Source organism: Ovis aries, chromosome 8, assembly GCF_016772045.2.
Source record: "Ovis aries strain OAR_USU_Benz2616 breed Rambouillet chromosome 8, ARS-UI_Ramb_v3.0, whole genome shotgun sequence".
NCBI lineage: Eukaryota > Metazoa > Chordata > Mammalia > Artiodactyla > Bovidae > Ovis > Ovis aries.
The window spans coordinates 59,730,445-59,743,381 of record NC_056061.1 but is presented as its reverse complement, the minus strand read 5'-3'; positions in this window follow the sequence as shown (position 1 = coordinate 59,743,381).

The following is a 12,937-nucleotide window of genomic DNA, read 5'->3' as shown; positions in this document are numbered from 1 at the left end:
ACTATACTTGGTGAATGATAACTCCTAAATTTAAAACCAGAACAACAACAATAAAACACCTCAAAAGAAAATCAATTAGAAGAAGAAATTCAACAACAGGACAGAAACCAGTAGACAAAGAATCTGTCACCAAACTCACTGTCCTCTTGTGTGTATAGTGACCAGGGGCACTGAGAGAAATTAAAAGACCCAACCTGACATTTTTGTACTGAAAAAAGAGTTTCCAATAATACCCTGATGATAGTCAGTTTGATTTGGGGTAAAGAAAACAGTCTATTCAGCAAACAGTTTTGTTCCTACACGTCGTTTATTCCCTACTTAAGTGACTCTCTAGACACACACACAGACTACAGGTGCCTATGAATGTTTAAAAAGCAAGCAACCAGAGACTTCATCTTGCCAGCCCTCCCTGGGATCCAATTCACTTAACAGTCTACCAAGGTCGCAAGAGTTATCAAAGATTTTGCTTATTTAATAATTAGAAGAAATACTAAGTAGTTAGTTAACCAAGTTGTCATCAGGGGTAATTTCTCACTGTTATATCATGATTATTCCATCATGGTAGAGTGAAAAAGTGTGAGCTGTGTTGTTTGAAGCCAGCAGTTTGTAAAGCCACAGCTGAGATGAGCCTGATATGTATATTTCTAGAATGTTACAGGCAATACATTGCAGAGTTTTATTAATAGGTCTGGAAGGGATCCATGTATGGGTCATGTACATCTCATCATATTGATGAGAAAAATATGTGCTGAAGTGATCCAGTGGGATTCAACCCAGGTTTTCATCCGTCAGTTCATCTTACTTTACTGCTACCCTTTGAAAACACCCATGTTTGCATGGGGTAGCCCCTGAGTTCCATAGGGTCTGCAGCTGATTCTCTGGCAGACAGAGGGAAGACATCTGAACAGCTGGGGCTCTGCATTGCACCAGGTCTGCTTCTCTGGGATGGACTGAGCAGCTGCTTTAGGCAACACACTCTGTATTTCAGAAGCAACACTGAAGGCCGCGAGGCAGGTGAACCGAACAGATGGTCTCTGACTGATACACTTAACATCCTACATTCCTCAAAGGGCAGTCTGAATCTCCACGCCTGCATCTCAAGGAGACGCTGTCCATCCATCGTACATGCTGTGTGTTCCTCTACAAGCCTGTATGTCTTCATTTATCTCTGAAACATTTGTGATATGCTGAGGACATGTTATGTGGCAGGTCCATAACAAGAAAACAATAGCAATGAAAAACAGGGTGAAATATTCTAAGTGACACCCTAAAGGTACATACGCTTCCCAGGTGGCTCAGCAGTAAAGAATTCTCCTGACAATGCAGGGGACGCAGATTTGATCCCTGGGTCAGAGAGATCACCTGGACGAGAAAATGGCCAACCCACTCCAGTATTCTTGCCTAGGAAATACCACGGATAAAGGAGTCTGGAGGGCGCTAGCCCATGGGATCACGAAGAGTAGGAACATGACTTAGGGACTGAATAGCAACAATAAAAGTACACAAGCAGGGTTAAAACTAAGTTATATTTATTGGATCCGTGCATATAGGACTTGAAGACAGATTTAAAGACGTCAGGTCCACAGACAAATCGTTTCCGTGGCTTTCACATTTTCTGGTGATCAGCACTATTCTGACTTAGTTTTCCTGGGAACACCAGTATCTGTTGTGCAATATTGATGAACTTGAGTTTGGAGCTCCTAGCAGTCTATCTCTCTTTATGAATAATAGGGAACACATAAATGATTAAAACAAGGCAACCAGAAACCTGATCTTGCCAGTCCTCCTTGGTATCAGATTCCTTTATCAGCACACCAAGTTTACCGACCTCAATTCCCTAGAGCCTAGCTACTAAAATGATTAACTGGTCCATTCTCTTCTTTCATTCATTTAATTTGAAGGAGAAAAAAGTGAAAATATTTTTAATGAATTGACCTGTACACAATTATATTTAGCTTGCTGCATCCTCTAAAATATGTACTAACGGTATTGAGAAGCATCAGTACATACCCCAACAGAGATAAGAGTGAACAAAGAAACTATAGCTTTTATTGCATATCTTCTTCATATTAATTAACTTGTTATCCCAGGTTTAGTCCTCTCTCTACAATTCTCCAGACTATTTTAACCTCAAATGCATATGAATTAAAAGAATACACTGGTAGATATAAAGACCTAATTGGATTTCTCTAGAAGAAATAAACATTTAAGGGGTTTTTAAAATGTATTTACATTTGTAGTGATTAATGGAGAATCCTAATGTTGAGTAAAGCATATTTTCCCTCAAACCTCAGGGCAAAATTAGTCTGTTAGACGTTTCATGAAAATATCACTTTCTTCATGGAATAATAAGCACAGAGAAAATGATAACAGCATATGTGTAGATTTATTTATTTTCATTGCAATGACCAAATAATCAAAGGATCAATTCTTTCTAAGCACCTGTACAGCATTAAGTAGTATTTTAAAATGATTAAGGTGGATTATACTCAACAGTGTATTGGTCAATATTTTAACAACCAGTTAGGGTGTGAGGGCCCTGATTTGCAGTGTGTTGGTATCTATGTGATAAATACACACACCATGACTGATGTCAAGCCTTCAATATAAATTAACTGGACAGGGAGTAAAGAAGAAATGTGTTATAATGCATCATTATATAGTATTTTCTCCATACAGAATCTGCCAGATTTAGTAAATAAAAAGCCAAAATGTCCAGTTAAAACTGAATTTCAGATAACCAATACATGATTGTTTTAGTGTAAGAATTTCTATGTGATATTTGAGACATGCTTAGAAATTTATTCTTTTTTTTTTTCTGAAATTTAAATTTAACTGGGCATCCTGGATTTTATCTGGCATTCCTAATATCAACACCGTAGACATAACCTCAAGGGCATAAATAATAGTAAAATGGAATGAGTTTTGAGGATTTTTTACTTTTCTTTTGAAAATAATTTACATTTTAAGTTTATATAATTTGATTTTTTAATAATGGCTGTGTTTGAAAACTGGCTTACAAAATTCCTAACAATTTAACCATTTGCTGTTGCAAGTCAGTGCTAGTATACCTCTGATATTATATTTAAGTATAATACATCTAAGCCAGAGAGTTAGACTTTGGAAATGCAATGATAGTACAAATTTTAAAGTGTAGCTTTTTTATTCAGAATATCACTATGAATTTAAAACAGCTCATAAACATGGCTCTATTCACTTTCCATTGAAATAAATTTCAGTGGAATTGACCTCTCCCAACCCCTACACCACCCCATAACTCCCACCCCTGGAAAAACTTCTCTGTAGCAAGGAAAAATGCACTTTCAGACTTCTTCCTTTCCATTTTTAGAGATTTGTGTCATGACCAGCCATCTTTTGAATTGGGTGATCTTATGAAAAAGCTCTAACTTCAAAGCTTCTGCCGCTTTCCCATGGGCTGAAGGATAGAGATTGAGAGTAGGGGGTCCTTTTATTTCCATGTTTAGCTGAGCACTTTGATCAGATATTGGTAATGTAAAGATAAGCCTGGAATTCTGTTTGGGGTACAGGTGAAAAATCTGTACCCAGTTCACAGAGTAATTGGATTAGGAGTGTGTAGGCTTACAGATAAGAAGAAGATGGGATTAAGATGAGCTCTAGAGGACTGGGTGTGGAGGAGGCCTGAACAACTGTTTACCTGATTTTGAAAATAATTTAAAAATAAGATAAAATAAATAAAGCAAGTATCCTTCACTTAGTCAAACTTAACACTCAAAAAACATTTTCTCTTTTTGACATGAGGGTATTTCTATTTCATGGTAAAAGCTTGCACTGTGAATTCTTTCTCTGTGTGTGTGTGTATACATACAGTTTTGGTTTTTTAGATAAAGCTTTATTTTAGGTTTTCTCCAAGTGATGAATACCCAGTACACATTCTATTTCATATTACAAGTTTATGTACTATCTAGTTTAATTTTTAGTCAACATTTGCCCTATATGTTGATTTCAAAACACCCAGTGCAGCATTAAAACAGTAGTTTGTATTTTATGTCAGAACCTGTACCTGACAAAGACATCTAGATGAAAAATACCAAATTTTGATATCAATACTAGTTCTGTAATCTAGCTTATTTTCTTAATTTTCTCATTTCTTGTATTAGGAAATTGTGTCACAAAAAGACCCTCATGTTGGGAATGATTAACGGCAAAAGGAGAAGAAGGCAGCAGATGACAAGATGGTTAGATAATATGACTGACTTGGACATGAATTTGAGCAAACTTCAGGAGATAGTGAAGGACAGGGAAGCCTGGCGTGCTGCAGTCCATGGGGTCACAAACAGTCAGAAGCAACTTAGCGACTGACTGAATACCAACAACATCACAAATAGGATGGCTGAAGTCTTTTCTATTTGAAGTCTTCAACATGTTTGAAATCTTTTCTGTTAATTCAAATATTAACTCAGCAAAATATTCTTCTAAGTTCCTCATAGATATTTATAGACTTTAGTTACCAAACTTGAGTTTTAATTATACCAGAAATCTATATTATTGGTAGCAATTGAAAAAGACAGAATTGAACCATTTTACTAGTATAACAAGGTCTTAAAATCTTCTTCTGGACTTCCCTGGTGCAGCAGTGGATAGGAGTTCACTTGCCAGTGCAGCAGACATGAGTTCGATCCCTGGTCAGGGAAGATTCCACATGCTGTGGGGGCAACTAAGCTTATGTAAGCCATAGCTACTGAAGCTCACTCACCTAGAGCCTGCACTCCTCAACCAGAGAAGCCGCTGCAAGGAGTGCCCTCGCACTGCAGTGAAGAGTAGCCATGCCAGGAGCAACTAGAGAAAGCCCTTGTGCAGCAACAAAGACCCAGCATAGCCAAAAATTAATGAATGAATGAATTTTAAAAAGCTACATATTCCTCTAAAATAGCTTATCAAGGGAATTCCCTGGTGAGTCAGTAGTTAGTGCTCCATTTCCACAGCAGGAAGCCTGGGTTCAATCCCAGGGTTTGATGTGTGATCGGGGAACTAAGATCCCACATGCTGTGGCCCAAAAGTAAATAAATTAATCAATTTTTAAAATAAAAGAAATTAGCTTATCAATATTCCAACCATAACCAGCTAAAAAGTGGAATGGACAAAATATAAGTGAATGAGAATAATATTTCTGACTCCCTTTTTCCACTACTCATTTCATTTTTGTTGTTGTTGTTATTCTTATCCAGAAACTCCAGGTGTCTTTACCCAGTGGAATGGTCCAATTCCATTCCTAAAGCTTATGAATCCTGTGGTTCTGACTTGTTTGGGTGTGTAACTTTCTATCAGCTTTACTTTTGGACCTGAAAATACTGAAAGACAGGCCAGAGAATCCCCTGGCTTTCACACACAGGCCTCCAACTGTTTAGCAGCAACCCAATTTCCTCTTGGTAATTAGAATGAATCATGTTAGCCGATGGATTAATCCCCTTCTTTTTCCTCTCTGCTCAGTGGCATGAGGATTCCAAACTGGCAAGGTGGTAGTGTCATCTTCCAATTCAACAGAACTACTATTGTATTCCCAGTGGAGTATTCCACTCTTGGGAAATAAGAACTCCAAGCCAAAAGATGCGTGGGCTTCCCTGGTGGTGCTACAGTTAAAGAATCTGCTTGCAAAAAGGAGACACCTGAGATGCAGTTTCAATCCCCGCATTGAGAAGATCCTTTGGAGGAGGAAATGACAACCCACTCCAGTACGCTCGCCTGAAAACTCCCACGGACAGAGGAGCCTAACACAGTCCAAAAGGTCTCAAAGAGTCAGACACAACTGAGCGACCTAACACAAGCCAGCAGATCCCTCAGTGTAGGGACAGAAAGCAAAACTTCTGCAAGTTAAAAACTGAGAAACTATAACTTAAAAACTGGCACAACTGTTAAATGAACAAAAAGAATAAAGTATACATACATCTTAATGGGCTTCCCTGGGCGCTCAGCCTGAAATGCAGGAGACCCTGTTTCAATCCCTGGCTCAGGAAGGTTCCCTGGAGGAGGAAATGGCAAACCCATCCTGTACTCTTGCCTGGAGAATTTCATGGACAGAGGAGCCTGGAGGGCTATAGTCCCTGGGGTCACAGAGTTGAACGTGACCAGGTGACTAACACACACACACACACACACATACACACACACACACATACCCTAATTAACATACTAGAGAAACAAAATTATAACCATGAAATGAAATCAGAATATTATATAAAAGGAATACTCAAAGAATACTTAGGAAAGAGATCTTAGAAATTAAACATGTAATAGCAGAACTTTTTAATTTAATATAAGAGGATGAGAATAAAGCTCTGGGAATGTCACAGAAATTTTTAAAATTAATTAAAAGATAGAAAATAAAAGAGAAAAGATATAAAAGTTAGAGGACCAGTCCAAAAAGTTCATCATCCAATTGATAATATTTCAGAAAAAGAGAAAAAAATAGACAAAGGAGGATATTTAACCAAACACTGAGGGAGTTTTCCAGAATTCAAGAATGTGAGTTTTTTAATAAAAATGCCCAGAACAGTAGACTGAACATAGACCCACATTAAGGTTCATTGTCACTGATCACATACACTTAGAACAGAGAAAAGATCTTACAAGTTTCTAGAGAGAGAGAAAAACGTTATATACAAAGGACCAGGTAAAAGGATGCCACTAGCAATACTGGAAGGAGCTGTTGCTTCTACAGTCTACACGGCAGACCTCGTTCCCACCTTGAGGAAAGCTTTGTTCAGTCAGACCTTGTGCAGGAGTGCATTGTATTTACATAAAAGATAGAAGATGAATAAATATAAGGGTAGAGATGCTCTGGTTTAATCAGGTATAGGGAGCCTGGCGCCATCTCTGCATCTTCTGTTCTTTGAACACAGTATATTGGTACGAAACTACTGTCCTGACAAACTTAACACTGTGTTATCATCTCAGGGTGAGGGGATGGTAGTGTCTCAGCAGTGAAAGGATTCAGTTTCAATAAATCCCAGGAAGATGTCTGCCTATCATTCTTGTTTTAAACTTTCAGAGAATTATCTATATTATTAAGTTTGGAATAGTTTAGCTTTATCATCCATTCAATAAATGACTGCCTTCTGTAGGTAAAGCACTGAGGATACAGTGTAAAGAGTCCTTACCAGGAAGATGGGCTTTTAACACCTAATTATACCATCAATTATTTAATTACAATTGTGTTGAGTGCTATGAAGAGAAAGTACAGGATGCTTTGACAGTGTCGGGCTGTGAAGACTTCCTTGAGGAAATGACATTTATAAAGATCACTGGTTGATTAGTGGGAATTAATTAGTCCAAGAGATTGCAAATCCAAACTCCTTCTGGGTGGCAAGCAGCTAACACCAATGTGTACCTGGCAGGGGTAAGACTCAAAGAAAAACAAAAGGCCCAAAGGCAGATTGGAGGAAGTCTACTGGCCTTAAGGCATTCAAATTCAAGCTTTAAAAATCTCTGGACTGGCCAAACAAAAGAAGTCTGCAGCCAAAGACAGCAGAAGGCCTGGCGTGCTGCTCAGGCTCTCAGATCCAGGCAGGAGGAAAAGCAGAAACAATGGCCCTGAGGCGGAAGAGCTGTCTGTTTTGATGAACCAGAAAACAGCAACCTTGAAGGATGAAGGAGAGAATGGATCCACCCTGGCAGATGATGGAGAGAAGCCATGTCACTCAAGGCCTCATACACTTAGAGGAGAGGGCTTAGGTCTTCATCCCAAGTATCCTTGGATGCACTGAGGGTTTTAAGCAGAGAAGTGAACTAATTCAAGTTGTATTTTTAAAGTCTCACTGAGCAACAATTTTAAAATCTCACTGGGAAGCAGCAGTTCGGAAGCCATTGGAGTGGTTCCATCTCTCCCTTAGTTTTTCATCTACATTATGTAAATAACTGTGTGTGGCTTCAAGCAGCCTTACACCTGTATTCCTCACCCTAGGTGCCCAAATTTGATGTTTCCTTCTTAGCCCCAATGCTGACAAAAAAAGAAAAAAATTGCCGTTATCAGTGCTCTGGAGGGGAATCTTCCATGTGCTGGCTGATATGGTAGTTGGTTCACTTACTGAAACCAGGATGGCTAAGATAGTCAAGCCTCAAGAAATTCATGTCAGTGGGGAAAGAGATACTTAAGCCAATAAATATAAAGTGTTATGGTGCTAGCAGTGCTAATGTAAATCTGAAGTATTACAAAAGCAAGAGAACATGTGCCTAACGTATCAGAGGAGGGGCGAATCAAGCAAATGGAAAAACTGTTGCTGGATTGATCACTTGCTCCAGGATTCTAAAAACAATTCCTCTTTCAAGACGATCTCATGCAGACTTTGCCAATTAACAGATATAAATGTATATGATTATCTGATTTGGTGTATGAATAACTTACATCATTTGTTTGTCCACTCTCTTGGTGATGCCATTCTTGGTTCTTAAAGAGCCAAGAAGAAGGGAAGTGCTGTGAGTCAGCAAGTCTCCCTACTGTTTATTTAAAGATGAAAACTTGAAGTTGGGGGGAAAATGAGTAAGCCAGACACATTTGCTTCCTCTTTTGAAAAATGGAAATGACAAGCTCTTGCAACTTTCATACTCTGACCAACATGATAGATTTGTGTTTTTGTTGTTCTTGTACAAGACAAATTGGGTGAGCCTTCTGATATTAATGGAGAAGGCAATGGCACCCCACTCCAGCACTCTTGCCTATAAAATCATCTTTTTTCAACTTGTTTATTCATTGGTATATTTAGGCTCAAAATTAATTTCTTCTCTCTTTTTCACTGCCCACCCCTTTGCATAAAACATACTCATATGATATTAATGCTACAAATAAAAACACTGGTATTAAACGTCATTTCCTTAGTAAAATGTACCTTCTTTAATGTAGTAATCTTTCCTTTTTATGATGTCTGTAAATCTAGATTCAGAACTCTCTAGGCTTGTGTTAAGATTTCACTTTATAGCTATTTTGTCCTTGGATAACTCACACAAAATCTTGCGGTGTTGGAAAATCAATTTTTATGCCAAGACCATTTATTTCTGCTCTCGATCAAGGGAAAGGCTCTATGCTACAATCTCTAGGGTGGAGGGAGATTTCCATTGCTCTGAATAGGGAACAGAAGACTTGGGGTTTCTTTAACACAAGGATTTTCATCCACATTCCAATGAATAGCATGGCAGTACAGCTGTGGGACGGGCAGATCAGTCCAGAAGTGAGCCATACACAGTTGGCATCATCGTGCTTACTGATTCATTTTCAGAATGCTGTTCCAATGTCTCAGACATAAGCCCAAACATCTCCTAAACCTGGTTTTCCCTCCAAATGACCAAACTAAAGGAGAATAAAATGATAGTTGTCACATTTCTCTTTTTACTTTGATTTATACAGTCCCTAGCAACCAGAGTGGAGAAGGCAATGGCACCCCACTCCAGTACTCTTGCCTGGAAAATCCCATGGATGGAGGAGCCTGGAAGGCTGCAGTCCATGGGGTTGCTAAGAGTCAGACACGACTGAGTGCCTTCACTTTCACTTTTCACTTTCATGCATTGGAGAAGGAAATGGCAACCCACTCCAGTGTCCTTGCCTGGAGAATCCCAGAGGCGGGGGAGCCTGGTGGGCTGCTGTCTATGGGGTCGCGCAGAGTCAGACACGACTGAAGTGACTCAGCAGCAGCAGCAGTAGCAACCAGAGTCCCTACATTAGGGTTGTCATAACTCAAGAACCAAAATTTCTGATCTTTTCAAGAAATGTGTGTCAATTTTTTGATGGTTAAAAGATTTAAAACCTGAAACTGAGAGGCAAAATACATCATCTTCCACTAAAAACTTTTTGAACTAGATAGTTCACATGGAATAGAGTTAATAATGGTAATAATAACTAGGTAATGACTACTGTGCGCCATGTGTTAAGACTATATTATATGTAGTCTTATTATATTATAGTAAGTCTATCCTATATTATTTCATTTACTCTTGCAACTATAAATGGTAATATAAGGAGACTGTGTTTTGTTTTGATGTAAAACATTTTTTTTTTGCTTCACTTGGTATTCCCTGGTGGCTCAGATGGTAAAGCGTCTGCCTGCAATGCAGGAGACCCGGGTTCAATCCCTGGATGGGGAAGATCCCCTGGAGAAGGAAATGGCAACCCACTCCAGTACTCTTGCCTGGAAAACTCCATGGACTGAGGAGACTGGTAGGCTACAGTCCATGGGGTCGCAAAGAGTTGGACACAACTGAGCGACTTCACTTTCATACTTTGCTTCATTTTACCTAAAAGTTTTAGTTAGTTTAGCACAGTATCTATCATATAGGAAGCATTCATTGTATTCACTTATTCAAACAAGTATTCATGCGTGAATGCCTTAAAAGTGTCTTTCAAATGGTAGTTCTGATATGGCTATTTAGATGTCTCTAAACCAAAAAGCAATTTTTGAGAAGCACTACCTAGATGAAGGTTACCCTTCCTTCTCTTAGAGGCATACACATTTATACGACAAACACACCATTAGTGAAGTAAAACATGGGAGGCAGATGTGGTAGAGTGGAAAGAACCAGAAGCACTGGCTTTGAACGCCCCACCTGCGTTCTGCTCTAGAGTCTAGCCCTCCCCAGCTTGGAGCTAGTATTGGGCACAGGTGGACAAGACTTCCCCCCCACCAACCCGTGGGAGAGGTAAACAGATGCTTAGGGTCACATTCCCATGGACTGAGGGTGAGGGCAGGGCTGCAGACTAGACAGGGAATGTGGGTGTCTATGCAGATGTGACTCAGGACAGCCAGGTGTTTGGAGCTCACCACAGACACACCAGGTGCAGGTTGGGGAGGGCCAAGGCTGCCGGGGTAATCCTTCCTCTGGGAGGACTCAGATTCATGTCTCTCTGAACCCAGGCAACTGAACTGGTAAAGTTCCAACTCCTTAGCTTGCCACCAAAGTGTTCTCAGGGTCTCGCTCTAGCAGAATTTACTTCTCACCACCTTCAGCCTGTTCTGTGTCACAACCCAACAGCTAGTTTATGGCGCTGGAAAGTGCTCAATATTTTCCTAGGGCTAGGCATTGCCCCCGCTATTTCCACTACCTGGGGCACCGCATCTCCACCCACCACGACTTGTCCAAATCCCTGACTCCCTCAGAACCCAGCACCAAAAGCCTCCCCTGGATAGAATACTCTCTGACCCTCTGACTCTCTCCAGACCCAAGTCAGACATTAACTTATTCTCTTCAGCAGACTTACAGCACTTTCTCAGTATTTCACAGTTGCCACTTTCTTCTTTGAGTTAGTCATTTGTGTCTGTGGCTTAATCGCCTTTACTAGAATAGAAGCCCCTGGGAGAGGATTTAAATCAAACATTTTTGTACTCACCCCAAGACCTGGGCTCAGTGCCTTAAATGAAGCTGTTATCCAATAAACACTTGAGTTAATAATTATCTATATTGCTGCCTTGCCTGGTATGCTGAGTGAATAAATAATCATAGTTTAATGGTTCATATATGTACACAAGTTATTGGAGAAGAATGGCAACATGGAGAAAGCAGATCACATTAAAGACAAAACATAAATGGTGACGTGTGTTTAAATGGATACAAAAATATATGTCCTCAAATAATACTGCTCTTAGTGAGAGGTAACAATAAATCAATTCGGTATTAACTACAAACAGCACAGGCTTTCTGACAATCTCAAAGGAATAAAAGGAATGAGGTGAATAGAGGGTTTGAAGACATTAATTTCAGACTTGCCCTGGGAGGGGGCACACAGAGAGGAAAGAAAGCCTGACTCCCACCTGCAGGGGAAATGTGTCTGTGTTAACTATCCAAACATGAAATGCACTGTTTTATGACTTCAGTCATTCCTGCTTTACTGAGAGCAAATGAGTGAGCGATAATGAGGAGGCCTGCTGCCTGTCTCCCCCTCTCCTGGGGCCTCCGCCTGCCACAGCAGGACGACTCCTCCCACCCCCGCCTCCCTCTGTGTTTCCTTACCAGCTCAGAAGGCTCTGCTGCACTTCCTTCTTCCAAGGGAAACACCAAGGCCAAGGGATGCTCCAATGTAAGTCCTGAGGAATTCATGCCATGTCATCAGCCTAGCTAGTCATGAGCTTTAATTAGCTGGTTCCATTTGTCTGGGTTTAGGAGATGAAGTATCGTGTTGAACTGCAAGACTGATTTTCATTCTGGAAATTAACGTTTAGTTCCTACCCGATCTGTTGCAAAGTCCCCATGGCTTTTGCCCTTGGGAATGATTAGGTGCCCTTGAGAGGCTGTGTCCTCCAGCACGGTAGCGCCGGCTCCCATAGCTACCAAAACCCCCAGAGGATCAGAATGTGGAGGCTTCACTGCAACTGGAGAGAGACCTAGGCAACATTAGAGCATTTCAGGTCCCTTTTGGAGCTCACATTCTATGACTCAACCAACACTGCATTGAAAAGATTGTCTTCACAAGGACCTGGGTCCTGACCTTCAGTCCTGGCTGAAAGGAATGGTACAGCACAGCCTTGAAGAAGTGAAGAGACTTCCATTATTTTATATTAGGAAAACTTTGCCTTCTTGGTAAAGGCTAGGGATTTGACATATAAATGGAAATGCAGACAATTTAAATGAGATGATCTAAAGTTTTAACTGAATTAGATGAATCAAATCATTCACTTTCATTCTAAAACTCTATTTCCATTCAATCCAATTACTTCTCTATACGACTTTGGCTTTAAATGGATGTCAGCAACTATTGCATCGGATTCCTGCTCCCCGACCTCCACCTCCCCAGTTTTCATGGTAAAGGTGCAGGGATTAATTGCAGCAGCCAAATGCGCTTGCCTCCCAGGGGCAGACACTAGCTAAGGACACCATCTAAACAGATAACTGGTTTCCTAGAGATAGTTACACTAAGGGCAGTTGAGTCAGAGAGAGAAAGACAAATATCATACAATATTGCTTATACGTGGAATCTAAA